This window comes from Oncorhynchus clarkii, unplaced genomic scaffold (genome assembly GCF_045791955.1).
Source record: "Oncorhynchus clarkii lewisi isolate Uvic-CL-2024 unplaced genomic scaffold, UVic_Ocla_1.0 unplaced_contig_13458_pilon_pilon, whole genome shotgun sequence".
NCBI classification, from domain to species: Eukaryota; Metazoa; Chordata; class Actinopteri; order Salmoniformes; family Salmonidae; genus Oncorhynchus; species Oncorhynchus clarkii.
In genome coordinates, this window is record NW_027259060.1 from 7,267 (window position 1) to 18,409 (window position 11,143).

The 11,143-nt window shown below is 40.1% G+C and overlaps 1 pseudogene; it reads right to left on the reverse strand.

The window, feature by feature from the left end:
• Window positions 1-325: 325 nt before the first annotated feature.
• On the reverse strand, window positions 326-5,240 carry LOC139399459 (zinc finger protein 723-like; annotated as a pseudogene).
• Window positions 5,241-11,143: the final 5,903 nt, after the last annotated feature.

Here is an 11,143-nt window from a genome sequence, read left to right on the forward strand (position 1 = left end):
ATGAACTATTGTTACAAGACAGCATGCATAGTTCTTTCCTTGACCTCATGAATATTATTATTCAATGCCTCATTGATTAGTTTTAGGATCATTTTAATGAACGTAGATATACATTTAAAAAATGAAAGTGATAAGTTCTTGTTTAGAAGATAATTTATTTAAAAATGAATATACACCTATTGTTGAAACATTATTCTACATGAAGACATAATAGTATCATGTGTATGAAAGATACAATTATCAACACCCCCCCCCCCCCCCCACACACACAAATTCACTATAACATTTTATGTGATAACATTTATCCATTTAGATCAATGTGTGATATTACATAGACACAGTGGAGACCTGATCCTAGATCAGAGCTGCATATTCTGCTGCACAGAGGTTACCATGGTGATCAGACTAAGGCAACTGTTTAAGAATGGGAGATGGATATGACTGTTCACTAGATGTTTTCTATTGATCCTTTATTTATGGGTCTGAAACCGGTGCTGGAAGGGAGGGAGATGAAATACAGCATGTTTTTGTTTTCTGGTGGGTTTTTCTCTCTCATTGGCCCTAAATAAACAAAGCTCTTCCCACCTAGACAGACATAAGGTTCCTTCTCCAGTGTGTGTTCACTGGTGTGAATAAAGGGTCCATAACTGACTGAAACGCTTCCCACACTGATCACAGATATAAGGCTTCTTTCTCTCCAGTGTGTGTTAGCTTGTGTTTAGTCAGGGAGAAAGTTTGAGAAAAGCTCTTTCCACACTGATCACAGCTATAAGGTTTCTCTCCAGTGTGTGTTCGCTGGTGTCTAGTCAGGGTGGAAGCTCGAGCAAAGCCTTTTCCACATAGACAGACGTAAGGTCTCTCTCCAGTGTGTGTTAGCTTGTGTGTAGTCAGCTCTCCTGACTGATTGAATCTCTTCCCACATTGATCACAGCTATAAGGCCTCTGGCCAGTGTGTGTTCGCTGGTGTGTAGTCAGCTCTCCTGACTGATTGAATCTCTTCCCACATTGATCACAGCTATAAGGCCTCTCTCCAGTGTGTGTTCGCTGGTGTGTAGTCAGGTGGCCTGACTGATTGAATCTCTTCCTACACTGTTCACAGCTGTAAGGTTTCTCTCCAGTGTGTAAACGCTTGTGTATGGTCAGGCCTCCTGAATTAGCAAAGCTTTTCCCACAATCAAGGCAGGGGTAAGGCCTCTCCCCTGTATGAATTTTCAGATGATATTTTAAGGCATTAGATGCAGTAAAACCCCTCCCACACTGAGAGCAGCAGTACGGTTTCTCTCCAGTGTGAATCTGCTGGTGAATTAAGGACCTCAGTCTAGTAAAATTCTTCCCAAAGTCAGAGTAACAGTGGTGAGGTTTCTTCACTGTATTTCTCTGCTGGTGTATCTTGAGGTGATCTGATCTGGAGAGACACTTCTCTGCCTCTTCAGCAACATGATGTTGTTGAGGCTCCCCAGATGATAAGTACCTTCCATTGAAAGAGCGATGGTTATGGGAGTCCCCTTTGAAACAAAAGACATTGAGTAAGTAGGTTTTGGAAATATGGGTCCATAAACATATAATATAGCAACATACACTCAGCGGACAGTTTATTCGGTCCACCCCCCCTTTCACAAAAATTGATCGCTCCTACATACAGTGGGTCATGTGGCGGTGAGTCCATTGACCCATCCAGCCTGGTGTCAACGGTACAGGCGGTGATCTGGTGTGGAGAATGTTTTCCAGGCACACTTTAGGTCCCTTGATACCAATTGAGCATTGATTGAACGCTACAACATATCTGAACATTGTTGCTGAGCAAACCCAATAGAGTATCTTTGGGACGAGATGGAACGGGCTGTTGGCAGCATGAATGTGTAGCCGTCCAATCTGCAGCAACTGCGTAATGCCATCGCGTTAGAATGGACCAACATCCCTGGGGTACGTTTGACACCTTGTAGAATCAATGCACCAAAGAATTCAGGCTGTTCTGGAGGCAAAGGAGGGTCCGACCCAGTACTAGATGGGTGACCTAATAAACTAGTAACTGAGTGTATATTTTTTTATCAAATCAACAGAAGTTGCAGAATCAGATTGTAGTCTAATCCACACACCCCATTGTTCTTACTTGATGAAATCAAATCTCCCTCCTCGTGTCCTTCTCTCACAGCTCCACTCTGCCCTGGTGTTTTCCTGCAGTCGACCAGCCGCACCGACACCCTCTTCAGACCCAGCAGTAAAGCGCTACCGGAAGAGTTGCAACCCGGGGACTCTGGCAGGGTGGAGGGGGACGGGCTAGCTCTGTCCTGGTGAACACAGGAAGTATTGTACATAGAATATCATTAGACCAAACGTTTGATTACTTTAGTCTAAATCTCTGATTGACAGGAGGTATTATAAGGATGCACCATTCTCCTGAAGTGTGTCATCGTTCACTACTTTACACATATGTACAGTTTCTCAATCACGTCTGCCAATTTTTCAAATGGAAGTGGTATATATTTTTGTAATATCCAGTCTGATGTTCAGAACCTTTGATTCAACATTCAGTGGAGTTGAACACATCTTTCACCCTGAGTTAATGATGGTTAACACAGAATTTAAGTGTCACGTAATTGGTCAGTCACTCGATTAAGTTCTGGGTTCATACATATTGGGAGAGATTAGGAGATGCTAGAACGAGGAGCAGAACCGGAATGAAGAGCTCCCCAGTCTCTCTCGAAATGTGAAAGATGGTAACACCTGCTAAATCATGTTCAAATAACCAGTGATGAAAAACCTAAACACCAGAACTACTGCTGCTAGTTATCCCACTTGGAGCATGCTGAGAAAATGTTAGTCTCATAGTTTCAGTATTCTTATACAGTACATACATAGACAAAACCATCAGATATAGGGTATTGTAACATGTAGTAGAAACCTACAGTAAAAAGGTAGTGTAACCTGGTGCAATTTCTGCCCCATGCAACATTGCTCAAGATCCACTTTATGTGACTTGTTACTGTAACAGCATCCTCATCTAAAAATCAACAGCTTACAGTGTATCAACAACATTCAGATAATGAATGGAATAAACTAATTTATTTTAGTACAAAAAAAAAACAACGTAAACTACACACTATATAATTCTGGTTTCGTAGTTCAGTTTTTAGCAGTTTAAAAACAAATGACAGGAAAATATTTTTAAGCTTGAAACAGATTTTTGTGCTTAGAGTTGTGAAAATTGTACCAAAGAGAAACAATTAGATTGGAGTCATGGCTAGTGGGTGTATCCACGATATGTTTTATACCAGTCATTTAATTTCCAATCAGTGAAGGGAAGTGAATAAGTGCACAGTAACGGAGGAAGGAAAGATAACTAGGAATTCCTTAACATATTATGTAGGCAGAAGGAGATCTAGCGTGAGGGCCATGGGTTTGATGTTAGCCTACCATTATTTAGCCCTATAAAACATTAACGCTATACAATATGGTCAATTTATATGATTAAATTAAATCCTGAAATTGGTCTAGGCGGTTGTTGCTTATTTTATAAAGCAATGTACCCTACAGATGTCTGTGACTATACCTCCTTGAGGGGACCCCTGGGACTGGTAGCTACACAACTGGTGGGAGAAGGACCAGGTTCTTCAAAATTATTCATTTATTGAGTAAGTTATTTATTAAGTTAATAGTTTAAATTAAGTTAACACACAGCCGGGACTTGAGATAGGCCTATACAATAAGAATCCAACAATGATGCATGTTGTCTACATTTTAAAAAGTCTAATACATCTGTAGGCAGGAATTAAGAAACATTAGGAAACGGAAAACATTCCAAAGAACAGAATAGCATATTCTGAGTTTAAACGTAGATTCAGCGATATTATGTAGGCTATATGCACAAAGTAAACAGCTACATTTCCGAAATCACGAGGCTAAACTAGCTAGCTTGCTTTCTTTCAGCTGACTGTTGTAAACAAGCTAGCTACAGAGGCTAGCTGCTGGACTTTGGACAAACAAACTAAGTTTATATAGCAGCTGTACAGTTTCCAAGTTGCTGACCCGTTCAGATAGAACTCTGAGATTTGCCTGAAAAGAAATGAGCCATATCAGAAAAGCTACAAAAAGGTCGCACATCGTTGGTTCTTAGTGGACTGAAATGTGCACGTAACATGTAATAAAACCGGTTGCAGTTACAAAGTTAAATGTTTAAGTCCTATGGTCACTTTATGGAAGCTATGGTGCTGTTTTAATCCTATGAAAGAATTTCAGCTAAATAGGCACAGGAAATACTGAAAACCCACGACTATAATATAATGGAATATAACACAACATATAAAATAATAATTGTCCCAATGAAATGTTTTACCAGTGCATAGCGAGATGCGCATCTGAGTTACTTCTCAGGAAGATTAATCATTTCGAAAATGGGTTATTAACTAGCTGGCCTGGCGCATCCTTGACTATGCATGGAAATTAAGCTAGGCGAGCAAACATTCTAGCCAGGTAGCCTAGGACAACAAAAAATACAAGCGTGACAGTCATAGACCGTTCAGCGAACATGAAAGAGGAGGATGGCATTAGCGTTTCTCTACAAATTGGGTGCGTGAACATGTTTTTGTTCTACTTGCACTCACACACAGATATCAGTGCAATGGATAGACATATTTAGCTTAGGTTGATCGGACTAAATCGCTGTTGGTATCTTTTAGTTGTCAATTTAGTAGACTAGGTATTGGTGATTAGATGATGTTGAAGTTGAAATGGTGCTTAAATAGTGGAGGCAGCCCCTGTTTTCTTTGCGACTTGAGGTAACTCTAAATCAATATTTGTTTACAAGTCCGATTTTTATTTTATTTAAATAGGCAAGTAAATTACAGGCAAAATATTTTGTGCCCTCGGTCTCTGCCTTCTTGTATCGGCTGTGTCAAGGCATATGAACTAACAGCATCAAACAACACAATCACAACATATAGGTTGTAATGGCATAGGTTTCTGGATTGGCTTCCATGTAAAAACAACATTTTGGCTTATTTCTCCATGGTTCTGACTTGACCTGCTCGTTGCGCATTGTCTTGTATCAATCTGAGGGCTTTAGGCTAGTAGGGCACTTTGCTGAAGGACAAAATATCCCAAGTGTTTATTACCATCGTTGTTTTTGTCCAGCTGTTCAAATGGAATGAATGATATGGAAGATCGAAGATAAACTAGGCCAATACATTTTCTGTTAATAAAAGTAAACCAAACGTACCCGATCCATCGTCGAAGCTATTCTTTCTTCTTCTTCTTCTTCAAAAAAAAAAAAAAATGACAGTAAATGTAAGGCTAAACTGTCCAAGTATGTACACTAGTTATTCTTTGTCATAGCATGCATATGAAGAACAGCTAGACCAGAGCAATCAAACGTAATTTTAAATATCACAACTCGACTTAAATTGTGACAAATGTCTGATGTAAGGCTAATCTTACATCAGGAAGATCCTGGATAATATTTTACATTATCTATTAGTCAATAACACGTTCAACACCCTATCCACCAATAATCCTGTTGTCTGTTCGTCTAACTCTACCCGAGAGTCTGTTGGAACAACGTCTCCTTCGAAAGTCCAGATAGTTAATTGTCTGAGGCCCAGTAAGTGTAGCCTAAAAAATACCAGACAAATTACAAGCTATACATACAAGCTAGCCTTGCAAATACAAGACGGATTACCGCTGCGCTATCCGTGCAACGAACCAGTAAAACCCGATGTATGTTCAATCCGACGTCTGCAGTGGCCATGCAGCATTTACAGCAATGCAACCTCCGCAGTAGTCGGTGCATTCATACTTCTTCCGCTTCACGCAGCAGACTCAAAGCTGTGGTGAAGGAAGTGGTCTTCTTTGGTATTATGGCGGTCCGCATACAATTGTTATAGATGCATGCAGCTAAGTACTGTATTGGCTGTGTATCAGCCTACTACTCTGTCGTCTGAATTCATTACGCTTTGGGAAAAACCAACTAACTAGTGCTGCACAGGGGTGGAAAAAATACCTAATCGTCATACTTGAGTAAAAGATATCTTAATAGAAAATGACTAAAGTAAAACGTTGGAAGTCACCCAGTAAAATACTACTTAAGTACTTTACACCACTGACCCTACACCCATTAAAACCTCATTATCCCGCAACTTTGGCCCTCTGATCTTACACCAGGCCAACAGCCTGGGAGGACTGGATATTATCCTTCAAAACACCTTGTAACTCTCCAGTAAAATCTCATACTCCCAAGTAGTTCTCTGCAGCTGCCACCACATCTATGCACTTCGATTTATGTTCTATTGCTGCGTTACAGTTGACAACCATGGCCATGAACGCAAAAAAAACATTAAAAAAAAATTGAAGCATGTTATTCCTCTCACTCTCTATTGACATCGGCCTAATTACAGGGATCCTCTCAGGATCCCTCACCCTGGACCCATCTTCCTCTAGTACTCTCTTCACTGCCTCAGCATACAACACCTTCTGCACTACTGTGATCCTGGTAACCTCAACCTGTCTTTCTCTCACTGGACACATCTGATCTCCAGCACCATGTGTACCCCTACAGTTTATACACACAACTTTTTACATCAATACTACACATTCCTTTCTATCAGGTCCTCCTGCACACTTCCCACATCTAGGAATCTCCCTGATACACATTGCTGGAAGGAAGTAGTCAAGGAAGTGACTTTGTGTTTATACAGGATGTACCACCTCCCACCTACCATCAACCAATCATGTCAATGTGGAGATACAGTGGCAAGAGAAAGTATGTGAACCCGTTGGAATTACCTGTATTTCTGCATAAATTGGTCATACAATTTGATCTTCATCTAAGTCAACAATAGACAGTCTGCTTAAACTAATAACACACAAACAATTATACATTTTCATGTCTTTATTGAACACACAGTGTGAACATTCACAGGGTGGGAAAAGTATTTAATAACTGGTTGACCCTCCTTTGGCAGCAATAACCTCAACAAAATGTTTTCTGTAGTTGTGGATCAGACCTGCAAAACAGTCAGGAGGAATTGTAGACCATTCCTCTTTACAAAACTGTTTCAGTTCAGCAATATTCTTGGGATGTCTGGTGTGAACCGCTCTCGAGGTCATGCCACAGCATCTCAATCAGATTGAGGTCAGAACTCCGACTGAGCCACTCCAGAAGGCGTATTTTCTTCTGTTGAAGCCATTCTGTTGATTTACTTCTGTGTTCTGGGTCATTGTCCTATTGCATCACCCAACATTACATTCTCTTGCAAAATGTTTTGACAAAATGAATTCCCAAGTTCTGTCGATGATAGCAAGCCATCCAGATCCTGAGGCAGCAAAGCAGCCCCAAATCATGATGCTCCCTCCAAATCAAATCAAAGTTTGTCACGTGCACCGAATACAACAGGTGTAGTAGACCTTTCAGTGAAATGCTTACTTACAGGCTCTAAACAACAGTGCAATTTCAAAAATAAATAAATATATATATATAATTATAAAAAGGGATTAGGTGAAAAATAGGTAATGAAATTATAACAGTAAAGACAGTGAAACATTACAGTAGCGAGGCCATATACAGTAGCGAGGCCATATACAGTAGCGAGGTTATACAGTAGCGAGGCCATATACAGTAGCGAGGCCATATACAGTAGCGAGGTTATATACAGTAGCGAGGCCATATCCAGTAGAGGCCATATACAGTAGCAAGGCCATATACAGTAGTGAGGCTATATACAGGCACCGGTTAGTCGGGCTAATTGAGGTAGTATGTACATGTAGATATGGTTAAAAGTGACTATGCAGATATGATAAAACAGAGAGTAGCAGTTAAAGTTAGGATGAGGTTTTGATGTTGGTGTGCTGTCCCTTTTTTTCTCTACATAATGTTGTGTGTTCCTTCCAAACAACCCAACTTTAGTTTAATCTGTCCACAGAATATTTTATAGCGCTGTGGAACATCCAGGTGCTCTTTTGCGAACTTTAGACGTGCAGCAATGGTTTATTTGGACAGCAGAGGCTTCTTCCATGGTGACCTCCCACGAATGCCTTTCTTGTTTAGTGTTTTACATATTATTGACTCATCAGAGACGTTAGGATGTTCCAGAGTTTTCTGTAAGTCTTTAGCTGACACTCTAGGATTCCTCTTAACCTCATTGAACATTCTGCGCTGCGCTCTTGCAGTCATCTTTGCAGGACGGCCACTCCAAGGGAGAGTGGAAACAGTGCTGAACTTTCTCCATTTATAGACAATTTGTCTATACTGGTTGACCATATGACTGATGCATATCAAGGCTTTTAAAGATACTTTTGTAACCCTTTCCAGCTTTATGCAAGTCAACAATTCTTAATCTTGGGTCTTCTGAGATCTTTTGTTCGAGGCATGGTTCACATCAGGCGATGCTTATTGTGAATAGCAAACTCACATTTGTTTTATATTTTTTTTTATAGGGCAGCTCTCTCTCTTGGATTTATGTAACAAAAACGCTTTCTAAATTCACAAAAAGTTACATTAGCTGATGAAGACTCAAAACAAAACAGAAACAGCACCGAAACCTGTTTCCCATAGACCTTATTTTTGGCATTTAGCCAAAAACGCCATACAATTTCCCCATGGCTTTGTTCAAAGAACCATGGCAAAATTAGTGCCTATAAAAAGATGCCATCACTATTTCTCTCTATAGAGCCCGACTGTGGACGTGTCATAATACCCATTAAACCTAGTGGTCAAGCAGGGAAAAGGTTCCAATAGTTTTTCCACCATTACATTTTTCCCATAGGAGATTTTAGAAACACTTAAAATAAGGGCTGTGTTTCGTGTAGGCTTACCCTGGCAAGACATGTAAATCGCTCTCAGACAAGGTGACTTTTAATCAATATAATATATAACATTTATCGCTTTAGATCACAATGTGTGCATGGACACAGGGGAAACCTGCTCCTAGATCAGAGCTGCATATTATAGATGCAGTAAAGGAGTCAATGGAATGAAGACCGTTCAACAAATCTGATCTAACAAAGTGGATATTCGTCAAATCGTCATGGTATACAGCATCTGGAAAGTATTCAGACTAGGGCTATCCCGACAAAAAAAATTCTGTAGACCGAAATTAATTTGTTCTTTTAACCAATCCATTTGATCTAAATGTTTCAGTGTATGTTTTTATTTAGACATTTATAAACACAATGTGTTTTAATAAAATCAACTATATGCACTGAGCTTACGGTTTGATGAAATAAGGCAAATGCCTCAAGAGGGCACCAGAGATCTAGATAACCAGAAGAAGGAAAAACGTAACCTGACCCAACCATTCTTCTCCCGCTCCAGCTGGCTTTCTCCGATTCTGCCATTACTCTCCTGAAGTTACTAGTAATAGGCTACAAGAGGAGTTCGCAACCTTTCATGTGGAATGACAATTTCTTACCATTTCTACTGATCTGTGTGCCAGTTATGGTTTTCATATGCACATTTTTGTGAAACAGTTTCATTTAAATTTATAATAACGTCTACATATCTCAAAATCATTGTCAAATGGTTAATCCAATTTCTAGCCAAATCTAAAATGGTACAAACCTAAAAAAGTAACTTCCATTGCCAACATAAAGCCAACGAATAAAAACCTTTCAGCCTGCAGGTAGAAAACATCCTGATAAAATTAAATATCCTATCAATCACATTGACTACATACAAATGGCCTGTCTGCAACAAACTTGAAACATTGTATCAACTATTAAGGGTGCGGCCTGAAAATAGTGCTAGCGAACTTGCAACATTTTATAAAATATTCTGGACCCTCAGTTTCCTGTGCCAATGAGCTCTGGACAGACACAGCTGTAGGCCATTTGCACAAGGGATAAGAAACTTGAGCAGGAGCTCAATGGAGTACCAGCACCTCAAATGTTCAACTGCTAAAGCTCCTGTTTGTCTTGTAGAATATTAGCTCAAAAGTATTGTGGTGTTTCTGCACCAAAATATAAACAGTACCAGCACCCAAAATGAGTACCGGAACCTGTTTCAGTCCAAGTCAAGCACTGATAAGTGATCAGCCTATTTTTGACATTTCCACTGGATCAGAGCATGACATTTTTCCCTTTCACACTATGTGGTTATTGAAAAAGGGAGAACGCTGGAAAGATTTTAAATACAAAATGCGTAACTATTGTAATTCTCAAACAGACTTTGTTTGCTTGCCGGTTGAGGTGAAGAAAACATTACTTTGAGAAGATCAACAGGTCATTAGTGATGGTGTGTTAAGCCAATCAGAAATACTATCTCCAAAATGGGCACATTTATATACACACATTTGCCCGCAGGCCAGGTAGCCTACAGGCCTACTTCTATGCATGCGGGTCCTTACTCAACATTGACAGGAGGCTCCAAACAAAAGACTGACTAAAATGACAAAACTCATAAATGGAATGAAATCAACCAAAACTCGTTTCTCTCAAGTGCAGCATTGGTTGTGCGGTCTGCAAACAACGTGTCGACTCCAACAATAATACCGGGAAGACCGGAATAATTATGTTGAATGCAATTAACAGAAATTACTGTAACCAAAGTAACAAACATTGTAGATTAGGAGTTAACGTTTGAATGTACTACTGGTGATATGTAATGGGGAAGTGATATCAAACGCAAACAATTCACACAATAAAGTTATGAAACAATGAATGTGCACAAATTGGCAGGAGAGAGAAGCACATTGTGCATCTGGGCGCTCTATGGTCAATCCGACATCTGCATTGGCCATGCAGCATTTATGGTGATACGACCTCAGTAGAAGTCAGGGAATTCATACCTCTTGCGCTTCGCAAAGCAGTGCAGAGGTGTTTGTTTTTTCTACAGGATGTGTACCCCCCCCCACACATTTTTACATTACAGCCTTATTCTGAAATGGAATAGTCTTGGTGGTTCCAAACATCTTCCATTTCAGAATGGAGGCCACTGTGTCCTTGGGGACCTTCAATGCTGCAGAAATGTTTTGGTTCCTTCCCCAGATCTGTGCCTTGACACAATCCTGCATCGGAGCTCTACGGACAATTCCTTCAACCTCATGGCTTGGTTTTTGCTCTGTCATGAATGGCCAACTGTGGGACCTTATATAGACCGTTGTGTGCACTTCCTAATCATGTCCAATCAACTACATTTACCACAGACTCCAAACCA